Below are 19510 nucleotides of genomic sequence, written 5' to 3'. Positions count from 1 at the left end.
AGTAGATCAAGAAGAGAAGCAAAAGACAATTTATATTTGGATTTTAAGAAAGCTTTAGATTCTGTTTCTCGTGACATAATCATCAATAAACAGAAAATAGGATCCACGCTGCATAGTTACAATACAGTAGGAAGGTCATGCCTGGCGAGGAGCTATCGACGGTAAAGTGTCAGCCTCGGAGAGAGCATAGCAAATGGAGTTCCACTGTGGTCAATTCTGGGCAGCACTCTGGTGGATATTTTTCATGAACAACCCAGGGTATGGAATAATCAGCACCATTGTTAAATCTGCATATGAGACCAGACTAGAATGAAGGGTTGGGGGAGGGAGGAGAGGAGTCAGGAAGGAGTCACCAGCCATTGAGGAATACAGAATCAGAATTCAAAATGACCTTGAAAGTTTGAAACAGAAGCACAAATGCAATGCATTTCAGGGACCAAGTATGCCTCTCTCCCATTCTCAGTTCACGGGGCTGTGCACCCCATTCTGCTCAAATGGCCACTTTCATTATTTGGTAAATATACATGAGATGCTGGGATGATGCTTGGCTGACAAGACAGGTTCTGGTTCCTAACATTACAGAAATTATCTGCTTATTGAGGAAAACAATTTCAAAGGAAGTTACAATATAGTGTTGAACAGTACAATAGGGAAAGTACTTTGTCTAGAAGACTTTCCCGACAACCTTTTCTTCCCCTTTCCCAGTCTGAGTTGGTTACTTCTCTTACATACTTTCATATTTCTCTCAGCCTCCCTCTGTCACAGAAGTGTAGTGTAATCAGATTGATTTGTCTGCCCTATAGACTGCTAATCCTGAAAGGGCCTGGGCCATAGATTAGGCACCTCTGTATACCCAGAGCACATCACCTGACACATAATGGATCCTCAATAAATGCCTATGGATTTGGAACTGAAAATAAACTACATTCACGCAAAGCAGACTTCATGAAAGTGTAAAACAATATCTACGGGTGCTGTCCTGAAAATCAAGAATTAATCCCCTCAATACTGCCAGAAAGCCAAGGTTAAAAATGTAGAGCATCTTCTACGTATATGGTAATTTTATACACAGCAGAGATGCTCCACAGAATGAGTGAGGGCAAAGAGTGAGACAAACAGGGGTGTCTTGAAGGAGAACTGCTCTGAGTGGAGGAAAGCATGGAGGGAAGATATAAAGAAGGGATGTTCAGGGAACCAAGAGAACGAGTGGAGGCTGACAACCTGAAACTGAGGCCACAAGAATGTCCCCATAAGAATGAGATCAACAGTGCCAAAAGGCAGCCAAGAAATTAAGAAAAAAGAAATAACTGGGAAGTAAACTCTGGATGACACAAGGAAGTCAAAATACGTTGAAACTGTGAGTGAAAACAGAAGACAGCCAGCTAAGGTCAGGGACAAAACAAGGGAATGGGTTTGGAGAACACAAAATCAACTCCGGTACTGGATACACAATTGTCCAAATAACCATACATAATAAAGATTAAGAAGAGAAGTTCTTAACTGGAGGAATGGTGTCAATATGCAGGCACACGCATTCATACAGAGCATGGACTATGCAACTAGTAAGAGAATACACTGAGGGTACTAAAATAATAAAGACAAGTTAAAAGAGAAGTTCTTAACCTCAACTGGAGGGAAGGCCTCCATGACTGAACTCAGAGTTCTATTTTGATATACATCTATGTAGTTCTGGAAAGAGTGTTCATTTCAGTAGAGAGTAACTCAGAGTAAACATAAATTTTGTCTGAAACTACCACTTCTTACTCAATAAATTCTGTTCTCAACTATGGCCAAACTGGTCTCAGCTTTCTTGTGGCTCCAGTTCTGGTGGTATATGGGAATTGTCATATGCTATATTTAAAGGTAAAAATCACTTTATAAAATTTGGCTTTTCTATCAAAATTTTTTTAATCAAAGTATAGTTGATTTACAACATTGTGTTACTTTCTGGTATACAGCATAGCGATTCATATATACATACATACACACACACACACACACACACACACACATGCACACACATTCTTTTTCATTATAGGTTATTAAAAGATATTGAATATAGTTCCCTATGCTATACCACAGGTCTTTGTTGTTTATCTAGTTTATATATAGTATTTTGTATCTGCTAATCCCAGACTCCTAATTTATCCCTCCATCTTTTCCTCTTTGGTAATCTTAAATTTGTTTTCCATGTCTATGAATCTGTTTCTGTTTTGTAAATAAGTTCATTTTGTCTCACTTTTTAAGACTCCATATGTAAGTGGTATCATGTGATACTTGTCTTTCTCTGTCTGAATTACTTCACTTAGTATAATCATGACTAGGTCCATGCATGTTGCTGCCAATGGCATTATTCCATTCTTTTTTGTAGCTGAGTAATAACACACACATACACCACATCTTCTTCATCCAATCATCTGTCAATAAACATTTAGGTTGCTACCATGTCTTCGCTATTGTAACTTGTGCTGCTATGAACACTTGGGTGCATGTATCTTTTCAAATTAGAGTTTTCTCTGGATATATGCCTAGAAGTGGGATTGTTGGATCATGGTAACTCTATTTTTAGTTTTTTAAGGTATCTTCATACTGTTTTCCATAGCAGCTGCACCAAACGAGATTTTTACCAAGAGTGTAGGAGGTTTCCTTTTCTCCACACCCTCTCCAGCATTTATCATTTGTGGACTTTTTAAACAATAGCCATTCTGACTGGTGTGAGGTGATACCTCATTGTAGTTTTCATTTGCATTTCTCTGATAGTTAGCAATATTGAGCAGCTTTTCATGTGCCTATTGACCATCTGTATGTCTTCACTAGAGAAACATCTCTTTAGGTCTTGTATCCATTTTTGGATTGGATTGTTTGGGTTTTTTTGTTATTGAGTTGTATGAGCTGTTCATATATTCTCAAAGTCAAGCCCCTGTCAGTTGCATTATTTGCAAATACTTTCTCCCAGGCCATAGGCTATCTTTTCATTTTGTTTATGGTTTCCTTTGCTGTGCAAAAGGTTGTAAGTTTGATTAGGTCTCAATTGTTTATTTTTACTTTTATTTCTATTGTCTTGGTAGACTGTCCTAGGAAAACATTGCTACAATTTATGTCAGAGAATGCTTTATCTGTGTTCTCTTCTAGGAGGTTTATGGTGTCTTGTCATGTTTAAGTCTTTAACCCATTTTGAGTTTATGTTTGTGTAGTGTGTGAGGGAGTGTTCTAACTTCATTGATTTATATGCAGCTGTCCAGCCTTCCCAAAATCACTTGTTGAAGAGACTGTCTTTTCTTCATTGTATATTCTTACCTCCTTTATTGAAGATTAATTGACCATATGTCTGTGGGTTTATTTCTGGGCTCACTACTCTGTTCCATTGATCCATATGTCTGTTTTTGTGTCAATACCATGCTGTTTTGATTACTGTAGCTCTGTAGTATTGTCTGAAGTCTGGGAGGGTTATTCTTCAAACTTCATTATTTTCAGTATTGCTTTGGCAATTCTTGGTCTTTTGTGATTCCATATACATTTTAGGATCATTTGTTCTAGTTCTTTGAAACATATCATGGGTAATTTGATAGGGATCACATTAAATCTGTAGATTGTTTTGGGCAATATGGCCATTTTAACAATATTAATTCTTCCAATCCAAGAGCATGGGCTATCTTTCCATTTCTTTAAATCATCTTTAATTCCCTTAATCAATGTTTTACAGTTCTCAGCATATAAGTCTTTCACATCCTTGGTTACGTCTATTCCTAAGTATTTTATTTATTTTTTGATGCACTTTGAAAAGGGATTGCTTTTCTCCTTTCCTTTTCTAATATTTCATTGTTAGGGTAAAGAAATTCAACAGATGGCTGTATGTTAACCTTGCATCCTGCTACCTTGCCGAATTCGTTTATCAGCTCTAGTAGTTTCTCTGTGGAGTCTTTAGGGTTTTCTTTATATTGTATCATGTCAGCTTCAAATGTTCTCTTCATTTTTCTCGAGGGAAGGGGCAGTGAGAGAACAATGTGGAAAGAAGAGATAGAGTAAACTGCTTGTTTGAAAACTCCACATCTGATATAATTTGTTTCTCTGTCTTCAAGCCATGTTGCTGCTGCTGCGACTGTCAGAAATTTAACTGGCTTACCTTTAATCACAGAGAATGACATGCTACTGAAACATATATTTTCCATGATAATCCACACAATCCAAAATACACAATCATAAATATCTGAGGTGAGTTGGACAAATGTGATCCAATCTTTCTCAACAGCTTAACTGCCAGGGGCACTTCAGATAAGTGAGATAGAAGGACTGGTTTAGAAATTGAAAATGAACATCCAAAAGTCATTACAAAAACTTGAGTTCTAACACTTACTCATCCAAACAAAACAATAACCCTAATATAATCACCCCACATTATTGGATATGAATTTTTTTACTACAAAATTGTAATATCAATTTTGTTAGCAATTTTCTTTGCAGTTATGTACTGCAGTCTTTAAACTATTCATATCAGTATGAGGTTATGTTATTTTTTTCTCACCCCTTGCACAAAATTATTCCTAAGCAACTTTTAAGTCACTTCATTACTATCATTAACAATGCTGATAAAATTCTTTAGTTAAAAACTATTAAGTCTGTTTTGGAGTATCTGATTCCAAGGACCTATATCAAAGGGTGAAAATGAAAAATTACGAACATGTGGCTGATTAGAAAAACAGTTACAATCGGCCTTACTGCTGTTATTATTGAATGTACAAGTGAAATAACCATTAGCCTGTCTTAACCACTGGAAAACACCCTATGGTGGTACTTGAATGATTCGATGCATTTTTGTACACAATTGCTGTGCTAATGGAATAGACATTTACCCCATAACAAAGGAAATCTCAAATGTAAGCCTTAGGGTTTACAGTATTTCCAGAATACCAAACTACCACTATAGGATTTTAAATGAAGCCCCTGCTGATCTATTTGTTGGTTAAACCCTTTTGTCTCCTCAAAATAGTAACATCACTCACAGGACCCATTATTAATAAATTGCAGAATTTTAAACAAAGATAAGAGGGGAATTAAAAATCCATAAGAGACATGAGCTTTAGGAAATGTGCCTAACAGAATATGATTGTTGATCTTGATCCAGTTTTTCTTTTGTGTATTCCAAGACATGGTCTGTTCAAGACTCTCATTATCACAGAACAGAATTGGTTCAGCTATGGAAGGAAAAAGATGAGCCAAGCAGTCTTTTGATGGCTAAGGATAATCTATAAACATAAGACACCATGTTGACCCTTGAAGTGATCTCTTCTCACCTCCTCACAAGGGATGGCAAGCCAGTGATATCGTTATAGGGTACAAAACAGCATTTAGGAAAGGTTCCTAAAGGAAATCATTCTTCCATTCAGCTGTGTTGCCATGGTAACCAAACCAATCAAGCTTCTTCACAAAGGCTTTTATGTCAAGTTCTGTTAGCAAACTCACATAGAACGTATAACTCAACTAAATTAACACTACATTTGTTACCTTATTAGAGATAGGTGAAAGGTACAAATCCTTTTAAAATTTAGAGAAATATGTACTTCTTCCATATCAACACCTTAAATTAGTCAAGTAAATCTTTTAAAAGGCTCCTTGAATCCTCTCGTTCTGAAATAGGAGAAAAAGGAAAGGAATTTACCTGGCAGTACTTGTGCCCTTTTGAAAATAGAGTCTTTCCCCATCTTCTAGGGAACACAAGAGAATTCTTGCATCTTGCTGAATTCTTTATGATCATTTCATTGCAAATGCTTCAGATACATATGGATTATAGGTTTACCTTTCATAAAAAGAACTGTAGCATTTACCACCTGGCGTTCTTAAGATAAAAAGAATACATGGAGAAGCAATACAGACTCACTTTATTAAAGGGTATTTTCTTGTAACGTGGCTTGATGAAGCAGTAACATTGATTACAGCCTTAAATTTGAAGGCTGTTGTGAATTAGTAACATGGTTTCATACTAAGGTAACTTCATTTCTATGGGACACTCCCGTTGTTAGTTAAATTCACTTATTAGAAGCAAAACAAAAACTATGAAATAGCTTTATTGAATTTAATAATTTGGCACTCAGCTGCAGAGTCAATGGATTTTACGATTTTACAAGAAAATATCACTCCATGGTGTTGAGCAAGTCATTCATATTTCTACCTTTAATTTTATTCAGAAACACTAAAAGAAGGCCTACATTCTCATCCTATATTTAATCCTTATAAAAAATATACCATATACTATTTTCATAGAATATAAATGATGGATTTCTTAAGATTCCCAACAAAGAAACTGATTATGGAAGTGGACAGTTAGTGGGACCAGCCTTGGCCCTAATATCGGCCTTCAGTTTTAAATATGCATTGTCTTCTTCTGGACTCAGCTGGAGAATTTCAAGATTTCTGATAAATAGATGTGGCTCCAAAACATTCGACAACTGTGACCAGGTAGGAAATAACCGAGATAAGTGTTTGAATCAAATAAAACTCAAATTAATTGCTCAGGTTTTTAAAAGGCTAAATATCATGAATACCATTAAATAAATTTTGGTATACATCTCTCTTCCAAACTAATTGTCTGGCTGTGAGCTGAGGCACTGACAGCTTAGTAGGAATATTAGCCTTAGTTAAACTATAACTCTGAATTATGATTCAAAAAAACAAAAAAGGAGACATTGCATAAATTGAGATTGTCCATTTTAATCTCTAGGTTTTTAATATCAATAAGCTAAGTGTCTATCTACAACTTTGGAAAATGTCACTTTAAATAACTTTTTCTTTAAACATAAAATTATACACTTAATACTAAATAATGACAGCACTGTACAGTTGTGTGGTCACTTGAAATTTTATAATATATATTCTATGTCTCATCTTATTTGAACCTCTTTACAATTCCAGGTCACTTGAAATTTTATAATATATTTTCTATGTCTCATCTCATTTGAATCTCTTTACAATTACACGAGATAACGGGAAGAAAATTAGGCTTAATTAGGTTTAATAATTCATTTATGTATAATGCTGCCTTTTATAATAATATTCTTAAGACAACTATTTAGTAAGTTCCTGTTATAGACTAGGTATTATCCTAAGAGCTTTTCTCTCCATTGTTAACTTATATTGCCGTATTTTCATATTATATATATCATTGTGTATATTATGTCTATTATGTATATGAGTCTCTATATATACATATATATACACAAATCTGTCTTTAATTCTCAAATTAATTTTGAGATGTAGTTATTATCGTTTTGCAGATGAGACAACTGAGGTTCAGAGACATTAAGTAATCTGCCAAAAGCCACACTGCCCATAAACCCAGTTGCCAGAATTCAAAGTATGATCCACTGCATTGGTATTATACTCGAGTGTTCTAAGAACAGATTAAATACTCAGACGTGCTTCCTACAAGATCACTGCCTCTTATACATATGATATTTAATTGTTGCTAATAAAACTTTTAAGACATTTATAAAATTTCAGACAAATTGTTCATTTGGCTCTGATAACTACAACTGTACTTTTCAGGGATACATCTGGCTATTTTTATAGCAATATAAATGTAGCCATTTTAAACAGAGCTGGCTGCTCTCACAACAGATTTAAACAATTATCCCTGAAGGGTTCCCCTGTTTTCATTGAGAAGCAAAGGGTAGCCTGTAACAAACAAAGAGAAGCACATAGCCCAGTTACAACGTTGAGTGCTTGTTAAATGAAGTATCACTGTGCCAGAACAAGGCACAAAATGCTAGGAAGTGATAGTTAAACAAGAGCTGAACTTTCAGAAAGAAGAAACACAAGAACGTATTGCTCTTAACCTTGTTAGGAATAAAATAAGTCTCTAGCTTTGGATGAGACACTAAGCTTTCTGAGTCCTGAGCATTCCATCGCCAAGTAGAAACAATAATTATCGATCAAAGTTTGTCACATATTTGACTCTGTTTGAATCAACGGAACATATAAAATGTCTCGCTAATATAACATTTTCTATTGATATTATTTTACTACTAAAGTATTAACTTATATTTTATATTAATATATCAGTTGTAAAAGCTCTCTGGGAAACTTGGAACGCATATTAACCTTCTACAGTACATTTTAATCATTTCCATTAAAACTATCTGGGAGAGTCTTAGTTACGGCCAGATTCCTTTGTGACCTGACATTGTGAAGTTCTTGGTGGCTGGAACGACCAGCTAATTCTCTCCCCTGACATATAATCAGGGAGCACACAATGAGCAGACAGATCACATGTGGGCTTTCCTGTGTCTTTTTCTCCCAGTCCACATAATGATATACCCTGCAAACCAGCTTATTATTATAAAAATTTTAACAATAACAATTGTCAATCCCATGACAATTGAGTTGAGTGCCCTGGATTCAAGATTATTAAGGTAGTCATTTCATAGAAGACAACATTGCTTTTGAGGTAACATTTTAGATACTCTGAAATTTCATTTTCTCTCTGTAATAATAGAGAAGATATATAAATACATGTAATAATAACATAGGAGATTTAACATTTCTTAATGCTTGATATTTTTATATATGTATACTTCTATTTTTGATAAACAGATATATTTAATACAACCACTTATAATCAGATGCAGTTATTAGGCCCACTATACAGATATAGAAACTGAAGAACAAATATAGTAATTTGAACAAAAGTCACTCAGCTAGTAAGTGGTAGAGCTAGGAGTCTATCCTAGGCAATGTGGTTCCATAACTCACTCTTCAGACCTCAGCATTTAAAGCAGAGGACTTGTCCTCAACCCAGCTTTTTATTTTAAGAGAGAAAGGACGAACAGAATAGATTCTTACTATAACAGAATATGATCATATTCACCAGCTAATTAGAAAATGGTAGGATTTAAACAAAGAATTCTACCTCTCACTGAATGTTTCCTTGAAGTTAAAACACATACACTACATAGCACACACACACGTATGTATGCGGTCGGCCCTCCGTATCTGTGGGTTCCAAATCCACAAATTCAATCAATTGCTGATTCAATCAACCTCAAATTGAAAATATATTATTTGTAATTCCAGAAAGTTCCGAAAAGCAAAACTTGTAGGTGCTGGCAACTATTTGTAGAGAATTTAAACTAATTTAAAGTATACAAGAAGATATATATAGGTTAAATGAAAATACTATGCCATTTTATATATGGGACTTAAGCATTTTATATAAGGGCATTCATGGTGTTCCTGGAGCCAATCCCCCAGAGATACTGAGGAATGACTGCATGTGTCTCTGAATCTCTGTAAGACTTACAGAGTATAATCACAAAATGCCTCTATTTTACCTTCCACCATTCCCTTAAAATTCACTCTATGGGGAAAATTCCTCTTTGGCCTTAAATAAAAATTCAAGCAGTCCAATTACTTTTCTAACTGTTGAATAACATGATGACCTACAATTACTTAATGTCACCAGATATATTCTCAATTAAGAAATGAGGGTGCTCAGTTAAATATATTAGCCATGGTTGAAACATTCTAGTTATAGCCACTTCCATTTCCCAGCTGGAGTCAGCTATAGGACCAGCACCCAACAGAAAAGGGTGTGGTCAGTCCCTTCTTTTCCTTTTTTTCCCCACCTCTTTCTATTCCTTTACTCCACCAACGGATAGCTCCATTTTCTGAACTACCAGGGTGAAGCAGTGAGAAGGAAGGAACTGATCACATGTTCTCTGAATCTGGCTAAGGTTTATAGCTCTCTCAGTTGTTAAGATCATGGCTTCTTCACAGGGCACTCATTCCTGGGAGGCTGTCACCTGTTGTACTTAATGCGTGTGGTTTAATCTCCCCTACCCATCATTTACTCCTTCCACAACCCCTAGGAATCCAGGGTAACTCATATGGAAGTTCACTCCTTTCTCTTGACATCAATCTGAATAGGGCTTAAGAGGGTCTCAGCTCTCTCTTGTAGATGGCCCAAGTCTTGCCCTCAGGAAACACAAATGGAGGAGAACCTTTTCTCATGGAGTTACCTCTTCTTCCTCTATTTTCTGATAAACTGCTACCCAGCCTCTTCTTATTCCTTTTAGGTTTTCTAAGCAGAAATAAGGACACCTATTCATTAGAGCCCTTAAATTTGAGGAAACTGAAATTCTAAAGGTGTTCCCTTGAAGTTCCTTTCCTAATTAGCTTAGTCAAGGTGGTGGAAAAGGCATTCACAGAATAATTTTTGTCCAAAAAAAAAACTTATCTTCATGAATGCTCTCCTTAAAGCTTAGCCCCTAAAACAACTTCCCAGTATTTCTTTTGAAAATCTGTCTCTCAGTTTGGAATCTGAGTTTGGTACATGATAACTTTCTACTTTGGGTGACAGGCAAAGCTACCATTTTAATATCATTACTTACATACTTATATTAGTCTTATGGGCAATTGAGATGTTATCTGAATTAAATTTGAAATCAATTTCAAATGATGGCTTAATCTTAAGATATTTTCATATTCGGTATTTAATTGGTATTAACAACTGGTATTGCTGTTTTAAGAAATAAATTAAATACCAATTCTGAATATGACATTATAAAGGAAATCTCTAAAACTACTTCCATTTTCATAATTTATATTTATTACTATTTGTCTATTTAAAAAAACTGTAGTTCCTTATGGATGTGCTAGATATTTAATAATCACTGCACTGGGCTATTTTTAAAGAAATTGGAGAATAAATATTCTCATCATTAATTTTAGAATAGAGTAAATTTCTTTTGTAAAATGATTCATTATTATTGAAAAATTATCAACAAATTATATGACAAATTACTGAACAGATAGATATATATCCTCACACATGTGCTGTATTTCCCCTAATCTCCTAAGAAAGCGAAATTGGAAACAAGGCAAAAGTCGTCAAATAGTTTGTGATCACATGTAGTTGCAGGATTCACTGCCACCACTTTGGCAAACATGAAAGTCATTGTAAAAGTGGAAAATGTGTTTTCAGTTGTTTTTGTCTTGTTTTTGTTTTGCTTAGTAAGCATTTTCCAGTTTCCATTATTCGTTAAATGCACAAGGGGCTAAACCCCTCCTCTGTTTTGTATTCTGTACCATGTAGAGTCACTGCCAGTTTCCCCAATGACTGAAGATACCTGTTCTCTTTGACTTTGCCCTTGAAACATATATCCATGCCCTGCTAATGTCTGCATAAGCCAGGGTTCTAGTACCCTAACTGCTATAAAAACAAACACAGACCGAGAAATAAAAGGCTATAAGAAACAGGAATAAAATGTTGAAGTGTGAACCAAGATAAACATGTGTTCTGACAGAGAAAGTGCACTTGAAATTGTGCACAGCCAGGCGCTCACTACAATTTGGAAATTCTCCCAGCAAGAGTAGAATTGTTACATTTATACCTTGGGTGGAAGGTTAAGGACAGGATGGTTGAAGGCTAAAGTTAAAAAATACTACCACAAGGGAAGAGTGAAACACAATGATTTGTTGAGATAAAATCACTATGAAAGGCATTCACATGATCACAAATGCAGTATCAATGATAATAAGTAATATTACTGGGTACTTATTCCTGATACACATTAATCCTTTTAACTCTCTACAAGGAGTATTCTATTTTATCCTCCCAGACACACAAGGAAACAAAAGCTGACAGAGGTCAAGCCAGTTGCCCAAGGTCCTGCAGCTGACAGTAGCAGAGAACTTGAATCCAGTTCCCTTAAACTCCCAAGTTCCCCATCTCCCAAAACCACTACATGTGCTGTGGTCATTTACTTTAAGATGAGGCAGTGTAACAGGTTACAGAGCAGGAAGGATGAACAGACTTTTCTGTTCCTCTAAACTAAACCCAATGTTCACACAGCCCACATTATGATCTTTCTAAAACACACTTGTGGTTAGGTCAGTCTGCATTAAATCCTTTAATGCTTTTCCATCTACAGGTGAAGAAAGAACAAATAAATGCCCCAGTAAGATATTTAACACTCAGTGTTTTGTTTCTATATTGCTAAATGTAACAGCCCCCCCTCCACACACACAACCTCCTCCTGAAACCCTCTTCTTTCTTGAGTTCTACCAGGCTATTTTATCCTAGTTGTCTTTCTACCATTTGGGCCTGTTCTTTCTCAGGCCGCTTAGAACTATCACCTCCTTTGCCTGCCCTCTAAATGCTCAGTGTCCCACTGACTCTCCCTTCTTGACATCTCTGGGTGATTTCATTCCTTCTCACCTAGCTTTATGTTCCAATGATTCTCCAATTTTTTATCTCTGTGGCAACTGCATTTTTGATCTATAGACTCATATAATACAAGTCCCCCTCTCTCCTTGGATGTTGCATGGGGAGCTCAAACCGAAAGTTTTCCAAAATGATTTCCCCATCTCCCAACATGTTCATTTGCCAGCTTTCCCCATCATAGTAAAGGACATCATTTCAAGACAAAAGCCTATTCTACCATCAACTTCTCTCTATTCCTCCTCCTCCTCCGTCTGCCGATAATCCAAATCACATCAGAAACCCTGTCTCAATTGTCATCACTATCTCTCATCCGGTCTGCCCACAATAGCTTCCTAAATGGCCTTCCTATGTCTACTCTTGTATCTCCTAATCTATTCTTTACACAGCAGCCAGAGTAATCTTTTGAAAACAAAGATCCAATGTGTCACTCCTCTATCTGCAACCCTCCCGCAGTTTCCCATTGTGCTTTAAATGAAATCCAATCTTTTCACCAAGGCCCACAAGGCCCTGAGCCACCAGACTTTCTGACCAGCTCTCTCCAATCTTAATCAGTTTCACTCTCCAAAAGTCTGCCACCCTCCAGCCTGGATGGCCTCCTTTCAGTTCATCAAACAGCTATTCCCTGCCTCTTGTCCTTTATATATGTGGATACTTGCTACCCATATCCACCTGATGACTTCTCATCCTTCAGATCAGCTCACATGTTGCCTCCAAAGAGAGATTTACAAGACCAGGATTCTAAGAGGGCAGGCAACACTTCCTTTTTGTGTGTGTGTCATAATACTTAACCAGTTTATAATTGCATATTCATCTATTATTTTACTCTCCTTCTGCTAGTAAGCTCCCCATCGGCAAGGAAAGTATCTGCTGTGATGACCAGTAAATGTCCAGAGCCTAGAGCAGTGCCTGATATACAGCAGGCATTCCATAAATATCAGAATTCAAAGCCTTGCATGATCTGGTCCCTGACTGCCTCTCTCAACTTTCCAACCTTGTACTCCTGTTCCCACCATACATTTAAAAGACTTGAGGGTTACCAAAGAAGCATGCTTCCTTGGCATACGCTGCTCCTTTTGCCAAGAATACTCTTTCTCCCCTTGTTTAAACTGGCTCCTTGGATCCAATCCTAGGATCTTCTACTCTCTGTCCCTCCATACACACACATACACACACACACACACTCAGAGTACAGTTACTTCCATCTCCTACAGGTGCACTGTACTTCTATTAAAACACAACCACACTAAGTTGCTATTATCTATCTCCTCTAACAGACTAAGCTCACTGAAGTTAAGGATGATTTCCAATTTGTGTTTCCATTCCCAAAGCCCAGCAAATTCTATGGTGAAAGAATAAATGACTCAATCCACCAATCTATTGAATATTCAAGGAATTTTAGCTTTCTGCTACAAAAAGTAATCAAATTCCTTTTTCCCCACTAGAATATGCAGTGTAAATCAACTTGCCTTTTATATTTCAAAATAGAGTATGTCTTTAACCTATAGGATATTTATCATGTCCCTTCACCCAAAACTGTGCTCTTGTTCACTAGAGGTTAATACATTTTTTTCAATTAAACTAACTACGGATCTAATCCAATTAAGATATAGCCAAATGAACTTGAATAAGATCCATTTAAAATAATAGATCTGAAATTATGTGGAAGAGTATCTTTTTTTGAAAATTTACATTTTCATAATTATCAAGTATCCTGAAACATATTTTATTAGCACTTATCACAAGCCTCAAAATAATAATAAGATATTCAATAATGTGTTCAGCACTGTTTGATCTATTTTACTAGTAAGTCCATTATCTAAAAAGAAAGTAAATCCTATGAAAGTCTACTGTTTACATAATCCACAGATGATAAGGTCACTGCAATGATTATGAAACACACGAAACTTACGGAAAGAGAATCACTTCTGTCTTTAGAAGACTTCTACTTTAAAACTGGTGGTATTTTAAAAAGTTGTGTTTAAACGTTGAGTATGTTAGTAGTATTACAGGACAACCAAATATCCAAGGTTACTGAGGAATATACAAAGTTGCTAAACAACCAGTAAATTTCTGTGGAAGCTGAAAAATTAGCTGTCAAAAGTGAGAAGGTAACTGAGGTTATTATATTCTATACATGTCTAAAAACATTAAGATAAGAATATCAAGGCCATGTCTGGTAGGTTCATTGTAAATCTTTTACCTTTGTAACAGGATACAATTAAGTAAGTCATATAACATTTGTGAAATGCTACCCCCAAGTAAACTCAAATAACTCATGGCATGGTAAGTTGCTACTATTTTAAAATAACTCAGGGTGCTTTCATTTTCAGAGCATATGTGGGCAAGGGTGTTCCATATAATGTAGTACTTGCAAGAAAAACAAATATTCTTAGAAAGACTCTACCATACTATACTGGCAATGCCATATGCCGTTTGCTCCCATTCTACATTTACTGTTGAGAGCTTACCAAGTTGAATGAATCATTATCACTAACATTTGCTTAATTACTCACGTAAATTATTTTTTCATATTTTAAAAAAACTGAAGTAGAATTCATATAGTGAAATGTATAGATCTTAAGTGTAATTGAATTAATGGTCACAAATGTACATGTCCATGTAACCCACATCCTTCCCAAGATGTACAATATTTCCATCACTCTAGAAACCTCCCTCATGTCCCTGCCCAGTTGTCTTCTCCTCCCACTCCTCTACCACCCTCTGTGAAGGCAACCATTGTCATGATCTTTGTCACCACAGATTAGTTTTACCTGCTGTAAACATCACATAAAGGGAATCATACGGCATGCACTCCTGAGTCTGTCTTCTTTCACACAATATCATGTTTTCAAGACCTATACATTTTGTACACTTATCAGTAGTTCATTCCTTTTTTTATTGCTGAGAAGCTTGACATTATGGATTTTAAAATTGGTCAAAGGAAAATTTTTGAAGGTTATTTTAAATCCTGTCAGATGCTTATCATTACCTGCATCACGTCAGGTTGCAGTTTCTCAGTGAGCTGTACTTTTCTCATGGTGAGTATGGGGTTGCACCTGACTTGCCCACTGGCAGACTGCCCAGCATCTGCCAGAGCAACGACAACATTCTAAAAATCCAATTACTGGGAATAGAATGAGCTTCTCATTCTCAATGTGTTTTCCTCTAGAAATATATTTATTTATGATGTATTTTGACTGCACGGAGTAATGAAACAACCATAGACAGACGATCAGGGACAGAAAGTCTAATTTACCACTAACCAGCCACAACCTTCATCAGGTCACTGACATTCCCTGATCTTCACTTTTCTAATCAGTAAAATGGGAACAACAGTAAGGACATAAAAAAATATTAACAAGGTCAAATTATATTTGTATGGAACCTCTTCCTAAACTCTATACAGTAATTAATTCTGTAAAAAGTTATTAGGCTGTAACTGAGACAATTACCCTTCCAAAAACATTTCTGTGTAAATTTTTGGACAAAATTAAAAAAAAATAAATACAAGAGTTCCAATTTATTGAGCCGTTACTATTTTTGAATCAGAGAGTGTTCTAGTTACTTTCCATATAGTAACTCTTAAATTTTTCAATGACCTTATAGTGTAAGAAACTATTATTATCCTTATTTTTATAGATGAGAAACTGAGGCAAAACAGATTAAAGGGCCTGCCGAAGGATGTACAGCTTCCATGAGGCAGAGCTGAGGTAGAGGCTCAGGTCTTTGGTTCCAGAATCCACACTTATAACCAGTTTGTTGTGCTCCCTTTAGATAAGTTTGTTTAGTCTAAGTTCACAGAAATTATTTTGAACTTCAATATTCAGGGAAAAAAAAATCAATGGATGAAAAGACATAAAGAGAATTTTATGGAGATTCTGAAAGAGACTTCCAGGCACTTTCAAGAGAGTCCTGAGGTCGGGGTGCAGAGTGGGGAGGTGTCCTGATATTAAGAAACAGGATTTAAACAAAAAATACTGGGCATATGAGACAATGTCTCAAGCATAATGAAGAGCTCTGAGACCAAGAAGAAAAGTGAGGACCAAGGCCCTCTCAACATTCCGTCAGCTGCTCCAATGAAGAGAGAGAAAGATCATGGTGAAGCAAGAGTCTCCCCCCTGATCACAGGGTAGCCATGATCTTTCCAGACAGTGGCCGCTGAAGAACAGCAAAGGGGAAATGAAAAATAGAGTACAGAGCAAACAGCCATTTGCATGTGAGAACATTCCTAAATATGTCCATAATTCAAGGCAAGAGCACCCATAGTGATAAAATCAGTGCTTAAGAAATTCCGAAATCCCACCAGGGACACTGCTGCTTTCTTTCTCCAACAAGTAGTTACTTTCTTTAGTTGATTAATTATTAGTGATGCCTTAATAAAGATTAATCAACAAGGGATATTAGTATGTATTGTAAAAATCCATATTTTTAATAACAAACATGCTTCAGAATGCTCAAGAACTAGTTTTTCTGAGGAATGTTGATGACCCAGCTCCACTGTAGGATATGCACCTAGAAAATCTGTGGATTTAGAAGGGACATTTGATATCCTTGAATCCAACCCTCATATTTTGCAGGTTAAGAAAACAGAGGCTGAGAAGTTTAATTGTTTTGCCTAGGTTCACAGGGCTTGACTGCAACAAAATCCGCTCTAGAAGCCATGTCTGAAGGTAATAATATTAAAAGTAATATTTATTGAACACTTTACTGTGCGCCAAGCACTGGCTATGTGCTTTGGATGTGTTGTTATTTTAATTAATCCTCACAACAAACCTAGGACATAGATAGGACACAATTAGGTGGGATTAAATTGACTTTAACTGGATAATTATCCAAACCCTGTACATTTTGCTGTTTGAGGTTCAATTTTGTGTTTCCACAGAAAATGTAACAGTAGCTTACGAGGACAAAATAATATTAAATGGTGAAGATAGTGTTGCCACTATATTTCAGTGACACGATGATTCCTTTTCACTTTGATACTCATTTTACCAAAGATTCATTGTAACTAAGGAAATACATACCTATTAGCCTACATGAGTGGACAAAGGGTTAGGAGGGTAAGAGGAAGTGGATCTCTTCCACGATAACTTCCTAAATACCAAAAGACAACCACTTCATCAGTATCAACCTATGGATAGTACTTAAGTGTATTTTCTACTCACATGCCACAAACAACATGTCAGGTGGTCAGGTTTTCTTGCTGTTTGAAATTGAGTTTGGCAAAGAAATACACTTTATAAACATCGTATCTGTTTTGTGCTCACAGATCCATTAACATAAGTTACAATCACATTTTAGAAATACATTTATGTTATGTACAGCATCTCTACGCGGCTGAAAAGAAAATGGTTCCCTGACAAAGTCAAGAATATTCCCAGTTGTATTAACTGACCCTCCATGTCCATCCTCAGTGCACAGTGTGTTCCCAATAAAGCTGGAGGAGAAAGATACAACTTAAATGAACCCAAGTATAGAGGCTTGACCTATACCAATGCCCCCGAGGGAAGCAGCATCTTGAGGAGCCTAAGAACTCAAGTGCGGTCGTATAGACGTTTGCACAGCTTCATTCGGTCTGCTGAACTCCATTCTCTCTCACTGTACCTCTGGATGGGCTCATCACAATCTGAGGCATCCACAGAAGATCAGACCATTTTTTATAAGGTTAAGTAGGAAGGAAGGCAGTGAGGAAGAAAAGTAAAGAAGAGGTAAAGAAAGAAAGAGAGGAAGGAAGGAGAAAGGGAGGGAAGGAGGAAGGGTGGAAGGAAGGAAAATAAATCTACAGGACCTGCCCATTAACTCTGTGATTATATACATCTCAATCCAGGTAAGGCTAGAAGTCTCAAACCGTTAAACACTCAAAAAGAGAATGGTTTTGTTTTTTGTTTTCCTGATCTTTGAGAGTGTGAAGCAGAGGCAGAGAATGGTTCCTGCTGGAGACTCCCCTCCAAATCTTTTATGAGTTGAATCCTACACATGTTCCAGATGTTCTCATCTCTGATCACGGTCTGTCTACCTACTGAATCCTTGGAGAATGTCAAGAAATGTTTAACTCTGAGTTGGTTAACAAAGTATAAAATGATCTTGCTTACTCTGTATTAAAGTACACTTGGCTTACCTCCATTAGAGCTTTATGAAATTGCATTAGGAGTATGTGATGTACAGATACTCAGAGACTGGACTAGAGATTATAAAGTCTACATACAATTAAAAAGAAAACCCCAACCTAATTCATTCAATAAAACTAGTCATTTCAGATAGGAGAAGAAATTACAAGGTAAGTGAAATTAAAGTTTGCTAAACATTTTAACAAATGCAGACTAAATCTCCCTTAAAATGTAAACTCAAAGTCATTCTGAGTCAGACACATCCCCAAATACTAACAAAAAAAAAAAAAAACTCATACAAGATATGTCTTTTTCATCCACAGTTAGAATGAATTTGATCATTCTGAAAACATTTTGCAATTCATCTCAACTTTGAATTACTTTTATGAGTCAACTGTTATTGTAAACACTGCAAAAGCTCAGAGAAAGTTTACATAGCAAAGACCATTTACATATACTAATTTGGCAAAAATTGCTTTCCAAATCACAATGTTTTACAAAGACCATATTCTATTCTTCCTTTAGTGCTTTTTGACAGTTGGAAATGGGTACAAGTTGTAATTTACTTGTATCCATTTCCTACTTTACTAGTGTCCAGTAAAATCATTCAAACAGCATGATAGATAAAAGGCAATAATGAAAAGTGTTTGCAGTCTCCTGAGAGCTATAATGTGCACTGAATGCAAAGTAACTGATGATTCTTTAAAATTATATATATGATCTATACATATGTCTGATGACTACTAAGATAAATGCATTTAAGGATCTTGTAATCAAAATGTTATGTAAAATTGTGTGCATTGATTCAATAATCCCCAAAGCTCCAACTCTGACTTTAATTTACCTTAGTATAGAAATGCTTTGAGAAAAATCCTGCAAGACACAGTGAAATCTGATGGTAGGTAGCCATGTATTTTTTGAGTCATGAAAGCAAAACCACACACACAAAAATGTGTTTTTCATCAAAAACACTCCACAATTTGAAAATTACAGGGAAAACAGGCAATGAATCACAAGGAAGAGAGAAAGTCAATTATGTCAATTACCAAAACAGCCACACAAAATTTCAGAAACGCCTGACTGAACAGGGCCACAATACACTTTGAGTTATGCGGAATAGAAAATTAACCAGTGTTTGCACCCACTATGTGTGTTTTGTTAACAAAGTGATTTTGATTAAGTTTAT

At 36.0% G+C, this 19510-nt stretch overlaps 1 protein-coding gene across 1 annotated transcript in view; it reads right to left on the bottom strand.

Moving 5' to 3' along the window:
• Window positions 1-19510, bottom strand: part of PTPRD (protein tyrosine phosphatase receptor type D) — a 1875912-nt gene that overhangs the window by 442257 nt on the left and 1414145 nt on the right. The window lies entirely within an intron of this gene.

The sequence above is a fragment of the Camelus ferus genome, chromosome 4 (assembly GCF_009834535.1).
Source record: "Camelus ferus isolate YT-003-E chromosome 4, BCGSAC_Cfer_1.0, whole genome shotgun sequence".
Lineage (NCBI taxonomy): Eukaryota > Metazoa > Chordata > Mammalia > Artiodactyla > Camelidae > Camelus > Camelus ferus.
This window is presented reverse-complemented; position numbering and strand designations above follow the sequence as displayed.